Source organism: Amphiprion ocellaris, chromosome 24 (assembly GCF_022539595.1).
Source record: "Amphiprion ocellaris isolate individual 3 ecotype Okinawa chromosome 24, ASM2253959v1, whole genome shotgun sequence".
Lineage (NCBI taxonomy): Eukaryota > Metazoa > Chordata > Actinopteri > Pomacentridae > Amphiprion > Amphiprion ocellaris.
The window spans coordinates 19,938,788-19,951,894 of record NC_072789.1 but is presented as its reverse complement, the minus strand read 5'-3'; positions in this window follow the sequence as shown (position 1 = coordinate 19,951,894).

Genomic DNA, 13,107 nt, shown 5'->3' with positions numbered 1-13,107 from the left:
CACTGTGGTCACACCAGCATCACATCCATTCAAGTTACATGGTTCATTAAAAGAATCACATTACAGCATTTACATTTCTGTTAAAACACTTTGTCAACAGGAGCCAGTTGAAGGCTGCAGTGATTTTAGTGACACTACAATGTATAAGAGTGAAGTTATTGAATATTTGTCTCTCTTTACTGTTGCAGAGGTTTTGCAAATTGCAGACGGACCCTGTTCACTCCATAGACACCAATGTTATTCCTGTAGCTTGAAAGACAGCTACTTTTGATAAAACTGGGCTTGTAGCACATTGTCTGCCTTGCAACAATGGGAAAGAGGCACCGTTTATGTTTTGACAACCTATATCTAATGAGTTATTGATGCTGGAAGTCTGAATCTGTGAATATCTTTCCAACTTTACTGAACTTGGGGCCACTACCACCTAAGGAGTGATATATTTAATTTTGAAAAAAGCATTTAGCCATACTTAAAGCTTTAAGTGCTTTATTAACACGGAACTAAAAATTTTGTATTGTTTTATTATCACAGGTTCAGTCTGAAAAGAGGTGGCATCATTTTAAACAGTGAAATCAAACTAATAAAATGTAATGACCAACCAGTGAGCAATACTGGATTCTGCAAAAACATAAACAACTTTTTAAAAATCTAAATCTTATCTTAACACAGTTAATGTATTAACTTATTTTTGTGTGTATGCATGTATTTATTGATTTATTTAGTACTGTTAACATATCAGAGTTCTGAGTGAATTTTTCTTAAGATAGACAAAGGCCATTTATTGATTACATATAGGCTGTTAAATGTTTATTAAAAACTAAAAAGCATTTTAAAAAACAACTTAGGCATTTATTGATTCACTAAAATACTGTAGAGTACAGACCACATCAGCATGATTATAAGCATCCTCTGGTAAATGAACAACCAGATACTGATGTCTCTCACCATATGGACTTCAGGAGATGATTAGATGATGATAAACTGTGACCTACTGGTTGGGTTCTCTCTGTTCTCATGTTTCTTACATGTTTGTCTCCTGACAGCCGGGTCCTAATGTTTTTTGAGCAACACACCATACTATGACGTTTTTACAATGATGGTTCTACTATGGAACCAGTTTGACATGTTCAGGTGTTCTTTGTGTGAAAACTCAGAGATTTCAGGGATCAGAAGGTGGTTTTCAACTTTCTTTATTAACTTTCTGCCTCAACTTTAAACTAAATTTACTTCACTAACCCCGCCCTCTGGACTTCCAGGAAGCTGTGTTCCTATTGGCTGTCCAGGTGGCTGCTTGGTGTTATCAGGAACACCTGAGCAGCTCAGTGTCTTCCTGCTTTATTTAGCTGCAGACAAACATTTCCTCTGCTTCTCTTCACCACTGAACCGGGTTTGGTTCCATTGCTTTAGTTTGTTCTTTAGGTGTTGGTTTGCAGCTTCCAGCAGTAAAATCGTCTTTAATGTGTTCCTTGGTGTGTTTTAGGGATTTGTACTGGATAGTTGTCTTGGTAAATGTGGTTCTTTAGCCACAGTTAGCACATGGTGCTAATGTGTGCAGTGATTAGTGGATTTGGTGCAGCTGAGTTGTGTCTTTATCTTGGCAGTAGTGAGTCTTTAGAGGTTTCTGGTCAGACACATTCTGTATTCTTGTTTGAGAACCAGCGTTGGTTGTCCAGAAGGTAAGAGTTCCTGTCCTGATTCTCTGTTCTCAGAGGTTCTCTGGTAGGCTGCAGGAGACTTTAGCGTTTGGGTTGTGCTAGTTTGGTTTTTGTATGGTTTCATTTGGACGACTATCTTGAGGCCCCTCCATGTGGTTTAGTGAGGTTTTCTGGAACAGTTCTACAAAGCAACCTGCAGCAGAAGAGACTTTTTAGGAAGTTCTGGAGAGCAGACTTTAGAGCAGCAGAAACATTTGTCAGCAGTTTGAGCAGGAGAAGGTGAGCTTCAGAGTAGAAATGAGACAGAAACCTTCTTGACCCGTGTGGTGAGGTCCTGTACCAAGAGTTTGAGCAGGTTGTGAAGAGTCTGTAGTTCTTTGGTCTGAAAGCACAAGAAGAGTCGACTCATTAAAGGAGAAAAAAGGAGATATTGTTGGTTCTTCTGTCGCTCTGCAGTTTCCAGTTTACTTAGACTGAATATCAAGTTCATATTTTAAATGATTTCCCATGTGAGCCCAAGAAGACTTCAATAAACTCCCTCCATCCCCTGAACACAACGTATTTTATTACCATGTTAATTCTTTTTTTGTTTGTTTGTTTTTGAGTTTTACTCATAGTTTGAGCATAGTTTTTTCGTCTTTGCTTGTTTAGTTTTGTAATCTGTGTGAAAGGTGCTAAACAAATAAAGCTGAATGGATAAACTGAATAACTGACTAACTTGTGATTGTGACAACAGAAGTATTTTCATTGTGATTTAAGGGTTTGTTTCATTTTTAAGGTTGGGGTTAAAATCTTGACAGAAAAAAAAAGATTAAAGAAATAAACTACAGTAAAAAAGCAATTAAATCAAAGGAAAAAAACATTTAATATAATAAAACTTTTAAAAAGAAAATTAAATATTGAAATCAATTCAATTATATTAGACAAAATATTTAATTAGATAATTAAACAGAAGATGCAAAGCATGTAATTAGGAAATTAAACAAAAATTTTTAAACAAAGATATTAAACATAAAAGATGAAATATTTTAGATAATTAAACATTTAAAAAATACAATTAAACAAGACTATTACACATTTAGAAAAATACTAAACCATTAATTAGATTATTAAACCTTTAAAAGTCAAAACATTTAATTAAAAAATTAAATGTTTAATTAGAAAATTAAATCTTAAAGACAATAAAACTTTAAACAGGAATTAGACAGAAAATACAATGAAGCATTAAAAAAGAAAATTAAACATTAAAAGGTGGTAAAACATTTAAAAAGAAAAACCTTAACAAAGATTTAATCGAAAAATTAAACATTGGGAAAGACAAGGAAATTTTTCAAACAAGCTGATGAAACATTTGAAAAAACAACAATTAAACATTAAAAAGACAAAACATTTCGAAATCAGATCAGACATTAGAACAGAATAAAAGGTGACAAAAGAGCAAAACTAAACATTTAAGAAGAATCAAACTAAAGACAAAACATTTCAAAAGACACCAGTTAAACTTTAGAAGATCAAATTAAACAGAAGAAACAATAAAATGATCAAAAGAGCAAAAACAAATAAAGGCTTTAAAGTGTTTTCTAGTCTGAAATGAAAACATCAAGTTGTTTCTTCAAACATTTCCTCTTTCTATGTTCTTGGTTTGATTGTGGACAGATTTACTAAGAACTCATTTCAGAAAACTGCTTTCCAGATAAAGTCTACTAGTAGTTGAAGGCATGGATCAAACTAATGTTACCTTCTGATCTCCACAAACTTTACTGTTCAGTGAAATGAATCAAAGTTTGTTGAGGATTTCTAAAAAACCCACAGGTGAAGGTCTGAGAAGAACTCAGATGGATGATCTAAATGTGAAATCAAGACTCATGGTCACAAGTTTTAAGGCTTCTGTTAACCATAAAGTTCAAACTAACAGAGAAGTACTGAGAAACTTTTAAAACTTCAGTCCTCAGACTGTCTGAAGGTTCAAAGTAACAGAGAACTGCTCAAGAACTTTTAGGTTTTCAGTCCTCAGACTGTCGAAAGGTTCAAACTAACAGAGAACTACTCAGGAACTTAGAAGATATCAGTCCTTGGACTGTCTGAAGGTTCAATCTAACAGAGAACTACTGTGGGACTGAGAAAATTTCAGCCCTCAGACTGTGTGAAAGCTCAGGTCCTGAGGACTCGGGAGGTGTGGAGGCTTTGGAAAGTCTTGGAACTGAAGGTTCAACCCTCCAGCACAAAGGCTGAAGTCCAACCTCCTGAGAAAAACGGTCGAGTCGAGACTCGAGTTAAAAAAAAACTCGAAAACGCCAAAAAATAGATGATAAATGCGCAAAAACGAGAAGATTTAGTATCTGAGCGAGTAGCTCAGGAGGATAAGAAGAAGACTACCAAGCGGAAGGTCGCAGGTTCGAGACCTGCCACCGGCCTTTTTCTTTCTTTGTCTTTGTCAGAATTTTGAGAAAACTTAAGAAGTGTCTGGTCTTGAACCAGCGACCTGCAGCTCCATAGGCAAATCCTTAACTCACTGAGCTACAGATCAGATACAAAGAGATAATTTCGTCGTCCCTTTGTCATCGTAGTTGCTGAAGTCACCACATGGGTGGAGCCAAGGCGGAGTCTGGGTGGAGTCAGGGCGGAGAGTAGGCGGGGAGGTGGGTGGCGGCCTCCCCCCTCTACTCCCCCACCTCTCCCCACCACCCACCACACCTTCCCCCGCCCGACGAGTTCTTCGAGTCTCCACGAGTTCCTCGAGTCTCGACAGGTTTTCTGGAGTTTCTGGAGTTTCCACCAGGTCAGAGGCAGAACAAGTTGTCATGAAGAGGTGTTGAAGTCGGCCAGGATGGACTGACTTTTTACAGCAACTAGAAGGAAGACCACTAGAAGAGCAGGTCTTTAACCACCATCCATAAAATCCATGGAGTCTCTCCAGAGAAATGAAGGGAGAGAAACTTTTATCAACCTCCATCCACATGTTCAACTTGGTATCTTTACTTTGACATTTTTAGCACCACAAACCTTTAGTATCACACTTTATTATCATTTATTAGGACTCATGGAATCCATCAGCAAATTTAGTTTTTGTTGAGAAACTTTATTCTTGTCGTCGTGGGACTGCAGTATTTAAAACTGTTCCTTCTATTTGACCTTATGTTTATTAGTTTTAGTGGAGAAAGTTTGAATTGTCAATTAGTCTCTTAAAAACAAAATAATAAATTGGATTAGTCAAGAAGTTTAAATTTCTTACTTTGCCATATTTTAAATATGACAAAAAAAATTAAAAATAAAGCATCTTGAGACAATTTGACCTGTAATTGGCATTATATGAATAAAATTGAATTAAAATTGTATGTATCTTGTAATGTTGGAGTAATTCAGCCATATATGTTGGAAAACACATTTTGTTTGTCCATTAATCTGTTGATTGTTTTCTCCACTAATTCATTTCTTGTTTTGGTTTATAAAATGTCAAGCCCAAATATATTCAGTTTACTGTCATAAAAACCAAAAAGATTTACATTCATGATGCAGGAATCAGACAGTTTTTCACTTTTTATCTTAGTTTAGTCAGAAAGATAGTTGATAATGTGTGAATTGTTGCAGCTTGTGAGCCGTAGAAGGTTTTAATCTTTGGGGCCGAGTGTCAAAAAACATTTAGAAACCAACATCAACAAAGCACTCAACAAAGGGAAATCCAACTTTTGCATGACAATGTCTCATTAAAGGACATTTATTTCCAACGTAAATGTGTGATATTCATCCTCTGGAGCTTTCTCTTCACATCGTCCTTCCACCCTGGACTGGCTTTGGTCGGGAGCATGTTGCAACAAACATTTGAAAAAACTGCACTTTAACATCAATGAATGACACTGAAGTTTAATCTCTACATAATGAGACTGAGTCTGGATGTGCTGCTCTGTCATTAACTCCTAAGTTTAGGGAAAGTTCAAACAAAAGAGGACAGTTCAGATCAGGACTTGAGAATGAGCTTATTTTGAACAAACATCTCAGACTTTCTGAGCTTCAGCACCTCGTAGCAAGATATTTTAACAACAAGCAACTCAAGAGATCCAGAAGTTGGAGAGAGTTAGCTTTAGCTGAGCCAAAGAACATGTGGGACGCTAACCTAGCAAACATTTCAGACTTTTCTCTGTGAATTCTGAGAAATAATTTCCTATTTAATGACAGAGCTACACATCTTAACTCAGTCTCATTAAAACAGAACTCTAATTCAGTGTCATCCATCCATATTAAAGTGCAGTTACCCAAAATGTTTGTTGCATGAGCTCCAACAAAACCTGTCCAGGTAGAAGAGCCACTTTGACAAACAGGAAGTGGAAGATTCCAAGCAGATTTATAGAAGGGGGAACCGGACTGTACTAAGTGTGGTCGAGTATAGAGGGGTTTTTTGTGGGTTTTTTTAAGGCTGATAATGATTATTAGTGAGACATCTGGAGTAGATATTCATTTGCAGTAAATGAAAGTATTTAAAATCTTGGAGTTAAACTTAGAAGAACACAAACTAACAGAAAACTTAGTTGATACGTTTTGTTTTGTTTACAGATGTTAAGTTAAAGGAGTTTTATTCGTGACGTAAAACCAATCAACATCACTCCAGACGACAGGGCGTAACCACAGGTAGATAAAGGTTCAGAGCCAAGTAGCACCATTTTTAAATGTATTTATTACTGTAAATCAGTAAAAAATAAAATACTGATAATCAGTAAATCAGTCAGCCCACAATTACTACAATTCTACAATGTATGTCTCTTTCCTTTGACTTGTTATTTGTACAATCTACGATGTAATATGAATGGTGTTTTTTTTCATACCAAAGGCTATACTATGATGTTTTCTAACAGACATATCATGCTACTCTGGTTGTTCTGGTCTCTGGGCCTGCTGCACTCCTCCTCTGTTGTTTTCTGGATTGTACTCAGCTGCATGCCTTCGTCCACCCGGCCTCCGTTGACTCGTCCCGCCTGCCGTCTCTGGAGCTGAAGCTGGATTGGAACAGACCAAAGTACAGTCCAATCACGATGCCAGCTGCCTCTCAAAAGGCTCCTTCATCTGGCAGGTGGCACACTTCTTCTGAGGGGAAGCTGAGCTGGCCCGCAGAACTTTGGAGATGTGTTCCAGTGGTTGGTGGATGTGTGGGGAGATAGAGAGGGACCTTTGAATTGTTCAGAAAGGAAAACAGGGAACCCATTGGTAGTTTTAGTTTAGGGTGCTACTGCGGTGTGTTTTTGGGTTTTAAGAGGTGAACAGGAAGAGTTTTTTTTCGTATTGATTATCTTTTACTTTGTTCCTGGTTGGAATGCCCATCAATGTCAACATGAAGTTCACTTTTAGTTCTGTTTATTTATTTTTATTTTACTAACACCCATTTGTTTTAACCCCCTCACATGTTGTGTTGTTGTAAACTTACTCTTTCAAATAAATTCTCGTCTAACCTCTGGAAACCAGTATTTGGACTGTTTTTTGTGTTGACTCCTCAGCCTACTGACAGCTGTGACTAAAGGCTATACTGTGACGTTTTTTAGAGCGACAATTGCTATACTATGATGTTTGTTGGGCGATTGCTATATTATAGGCTTTTTTTAATGATGACATATTACTGTGACTTTTTTTTGTTCTTGGTTTTTTTTGCAACATATAGAATTTGAACAGTTTTAAAAGTTACTATACTTTTACTTGTGCAATAAATTATTATTCTATGGCATTTTTTAGACGACATATTATACTCTGATGTTTTCTGAATTACATACTATTTTGACAATATACTGCACTATGACATTTTTTGAACCACATATCATACATGACAATTTTAGGCAACATCCCATCTTTTTGTGCTTTTTGAACCACATAATGTATCTATATTTTGTTTGTTTTTTCTTGCCAACATGCTGTACAATGAACTACAGGCCATACTATGTTATTCATTGAGTAAAGCGATACTATACTTTGACATTTTCTGAACTACATTCCTACACTATAGGCGTTATACACAGAGTGCTTTGGTTACATGTTGATTCATAATCTAGATTTTTTTCTGTTTTGTTTTTTGACAGGATTACCACAGACCTGACTGTGAACACGTTGACACCCACCTGAGGGAGAGCTGTCCTAAGATCTCAAGGCTGCTTGGTCATGGTCTTTCTGGCACGTACTCTTCCAAGATGAGACCGGGAAGTTTAACATGATGGAATGACACCAGGTCTAAGCCGAACAAACTTCCAATTCCTCCTCAACCCATAGTCTCTGGGAAACCCTACATGGAGTAAGAAAAGTAGACAGAGAAGTAATTAAGTCTGTACACAACATATTAAAAAGAAATCATGCTAATAAATTAGTACAAAGAACCAAATTCGCCAATATACTGGAGACCAGAGCTATTTAATTGATAAGTATAACCTTGTTTAGTAACGTTTCAATTATTTGAGAGCAGTCCTAAAGAACTGCCTGTAATCCCAATCATAAAATGGGTTTGGAGGAAGAACATAGATGGTAATCTGGATATATATGAGTTAGGCTTTATAACTACTATTGGTAGTATTGGTGGTAGTAATAGCAATGTGACTACTACTAGTAGTAGTGATAGTACTCACTACTGCTGCTGATACTGGCACTGCTACTACAACTTGTAATACTATTACAAATACTGATACTACTTCTACGACTCTAACAGCTGTTTATACTACTACTGCTGCTTGTACTTTTAGTATTACTACTACTGCTTGTACAACTGTACTACAGCTACTATTAATCGTCTGGTATTTGCTTGTCAAGCTGCTAGCTCGCCTTAGCGTTTTGCTAGTGGCTAACTAGTTAGCTCTCATAGACTGGAAGCTCTCAACAAGATTTCATAATGAAAAAGGAGCCAGAAACTATTCTTACCTATGAAAAAGTTCCAAGTTTCCTTGTCTCAATCGTACGACGCAGTGTGTAATTGTATGCAGCACAGTGAGCCAGCATACTTGTTTCAGTTTTCACGCCGTCTACATCAACGGAATGCACTGAAACTTTGCCCCCACTAGCTTAGCCTCGCTGTAGCACGCAGCTCAAAGGGGCGTGTCCTATCTACTCATTCATATCTATGACAACAACGGTGGCTGCACATAAGGACGCCTGACGTAGATTAGCTGCGTAAATACCATTATATACAGTCTATGGTAAATACGTATGTGAATCGCATCATTGGCTGCAGCAGCCAGTCACCAGTCACTCACTGACTCACATTGAAAAATAGCACAGAATGAATTGTTACGTGTTTATTTTATTTACAATTTAGGTTGGATTTTTTTTTTGTGCGCAGCACAGATTTTCTGTGCGCGGAGACCGTGTCAGCAGTGCGCAATTGCGCACGCGCGCAGCTTAGAGGGAACAGTGGATGAGACATTTTGACTAAAAACAAGACAAACAGACTTGGTAAGATGTTGAGTTTTTGCAGTGTAACAAGGACAAATTTGTAGTTTATAAGTAATTATGTCCTGTTCATGTGTCTGAATCCCCAGGGTTCCTCAATAAATCCTCCAGAAGAAGCCGTTGGGAGATGTTGTGTAACAGGGATGTCTTCACAGGATTATGTTTCCCCAGTGATATGATCAGTCATATGTGCATGAAAGAACCGTCCAGCCATTTTTTGTGATTTTGACAAGTGGTTATTCAGCAGGAATGGTGAACAGTTTGTATTTTTTTCTACAGAAGGCAATCGAGCACCATAAATAACAGCGCTGTAGTCAAACAGTTTTTGGACAGTGAGCTTTCAGAAATCATATTTTCTCATTAAACACTTCACAGAGTCGCTCTCACTTTCTTGCTTTATTGATTGTTTCAAACAACTGACAAACTGAAATGTTTTAAATGATTCATAGTCAGACGGTTTGAAGTTGTGGCTTTCTGCATCACCGCTCCGAATATACCAGATACAACGAAGGACTTCTGTCTGGTTCGCTTTACTTTTTAATACACAAGCTGCATTCAGGTACCAGAAACTGTGTGTGAAGGGCGTATCGTAGCTGCAGTGCAGTTGAGACAGGGATAGCATCAATTGATATTTAATGAACTGGTCACAGGTTTAGTTTGTGAAATAACAATGCAGAGTGGGCTTCGTTCGCATCAAAAAGTCTTTGGTTTGTACTGTATGTCTGAAGATCTGGGAGGACCAGAGCCTTTCTCCAACCAGCTTCTTTTTCATTCCAGTCGCCAGGCCGACCGACGAGACAATTTGTAAGGAACAGACACTAAAGCATAGAGCAAATTTCCATTTTAACACCTTGGTATTGAGAAAAGCACACATTTAAAATGAAATCTCGAAAAGTAAGATTTAATCGAGAGCTGCTAACAAATGTTTTGGACAAAATAAATAAACTCCTGGCGTCGACTTAAAGCGAGACCATGGAACTTTGAGGGAACGAAAATGGTTTCCTGTCAAATATCAAAAAGTTGAATTTCAAAGCAAAAAGTGCCTTGTACTGGTATATACACTCTAGAGCAGGGGTGTCCAACATGCAGCCCACGGGACAAAACCGGCCCTCCAGAGGTCCAATCTGGTCCTCAAAGAGTAAAAATTACAGAGAAAACATTAACTGCAGATGTAAATTAGTAAAACTATAAATGTAAAATAATTTCTAGACCATGACAAGTTGATTTGATCATGAAGTAAAACTAGATTGTTCTCTTTGTCATTTTGTGTCTCATTTGTGTAATATTTTGTCTTGTTTTTTTTGTCTGATTTTTGTTGTCTCATGTTTTTGTCATTTTGCTTCTTGTTTTTGCCGTTTTGTGTTTCCTTTTTGTCTCGTTTGTGTTTTTTAGTCGACTTTTTTGTTTTGTTTCTCGCTTTTTTATTTTTGGTCTTGTCTGTGTCATTTGTGTAATTTTTGGCCTCATTTTTATCAATTGTCCATTTTTTTAGTCGCTTTGTAACTTTTTTGTCTAATTTTTTGTCTCTTTTTTCCATGTCATTTGTCACATTTTTGTCGTTTTGTGTCTCATTTTGCGTCTGATTTTTATAATAATTTGTCTTGTTTTTGCTGTTTCTTTTGGTCTTTTTTTGTCTGACTTCTGTCATTTTGATCATACTGTAACATGCTACATCATTCACTCCTAGATACCTGTGACTAAATGTTGTGTTCCTTTGAAACACTCTGATCTGTAAGTTGTAATGTGGAAATGATAAACTGAGGCATAATGATGCTGAATTAAACCTGTTTTTCAGAACAAATTTCAGGTTGTTCATAATGTTTTGTCAAAAGATAATTACTTAAATGTGAACATTTTCAGAATGTACTTTTTTGCATTAAAACAAAGGAAAAATTTGGAGTTATATTTATTTATAGGTTTATGCTGTGATTTTACTGGTCTGGTCCCCTTGAGATCAAATTGGGCTGAATGTGGAACCTGAACTAAGATGAGTTTGAGACCCCTGGTCTAGGTTTTGTCATTACAGCCTAATTTGGCCGAATATTACCAGTAGCTCATGCAGGCTAATCTGTGGGATGATAAACATCACTCTCATACCTGTAAATATGAAGCCAAATCTGGAGCTAGTTAGCTTAGCTTAGCATAAAGACTAAATCAGGCAAGCAGCTGCTTGGTTCAGGTCCTCTAAGGCTCAAATGCTAACTCATACATCTCGTTTAACCAATCTTTAATAACCAAGGTGCAGAAGCGACACATTTGAGTCACTTTATGTTTATGTGTGAGCTTTAGCGATGCTAGCAGGTGGATTATGTTACGCTAAGGCTATTGTTCTTTATGCTAAGCTAAGCTGCGGAGGCTAATTGACAGATATGAGAATGACATAGAGCATTTTAAACGTGCCATGCAGAACATTTGTCTCCCCTTTCTGGCAAATAGAATTATTACGCTAACACTGTTAATGAGTGGTTAGCTTGGAGAGGTTTACCCGCTGCTAATGAGCTTAATTGAACTAGCCACATGTAGCCACGGTGGTTTGGCATTTAGCAAAAGTTGCGTAGTCTCACTTTAAGCTGTTTTAATAGTCAGTACCTTTGCTTCCAGTGAGGTGTACGTACACACACACACACACACACACACACCTCTGGATAGACAAAAGCACACCATGACTTTAAACAATCTCAATACAATTGGAGGTCACAGTTCACAGTACTATTGTCAAGTTATTTGGCATAAGGGATCTATATTGAGAAAATAATTTAAAAACATAGAAAAAAATAGCATTTTGCCTTCTTGGGACCACAACATGTTGTATTCTTTTTTCTTCTTCTTTTTTTTGTAATTCTCCATGCATTCACAGATTTCACACAGATACATTTACTCGCTTACACTACTACCTTATTGAAACAGCTTACAAATAAAACCTATAAAATGGTGGCCACAAGGCTGTGCAAAAGGGAAGACCTCCAACGTAAGCCCTGCCATCAGTCTGTCTCAGCCATCTCTCGCAAGTAACAAACTACAAAATAGCACCATTATACAGTGGATAGGATTCTTAATACAGTTTTGTTATATGAAACCATCATGTACAATGAATGATAGTAATGCATAGGTTAACATAATGGGAGTACTGTTTGATTATACACAGGCAGAGGAGGCAGAGCCAGAGATGGGTTGTCTTGGGCGTTTTTATGGAGGCTCGGACAAACAGCCGTTAGTCAGTCCTCATGCAAGGACTTCTCAGAACTGGCTTTTCATGAAACTTGTGATTTGTGTGCTTGACCTTCGCTCACGGTTGCACAACTCTCATTTACACTGTGGGTGACTCTGAATGTGTATTCAGTGTGTCGGTATGTGTCACGTCTCCAGAGGACTTGTCATTTCGGTCGGCAATATTTACCAAATTGTTCAATCTCGTGTCTCTCCGGTGGACTTTGCAACAGATGCCATGGAGTGGCAGATAACGCAGTCCAAGCAACAACTAAGGTAGCAAAGTTCTCGGCCTCCTAAGCAACAAAATACCACAGGCCAAGATCAATCATTAAACTTTCCCATTTATGAGGCTATTGTTACAACCTTCGATAGTAACATCTCTGGGAATAATCTCCTCATGAAAGAAAGAAAAAGATTTCATTTTCAATCCTGGTAGTTGTTAATTTATTTATTGTTAGGGCGCTTGCTGACTCACTGCAACTAACATTTATGACTTGTGATTAACCTTGAACCTCCGCTCAAGCTGAAATGTCACCGCATAAACTGAACCGTTGACAAAAATCGGATTTGGCCGGGCTCGCGTATTGTGAAAAGGATGCAGACGACAAACATTCCGCCTGATTGTGTTGCTATTTGGCTTATTCCACTTGCGGATGCCAAATGCACTTTGAATCCGCTGGATGACCCATTTCTGACAACCAAACGGGCTCCGACCGGCCGAAAAAAAATATCTCTGATTCAATTAGCTCCCGGATAATTTGTTGTTCTGTTTTTTAAAGCCACTGTTCTTGTTTCTCTAGTACCTACTGTGCTTCCACCTTTCTTCAAAATC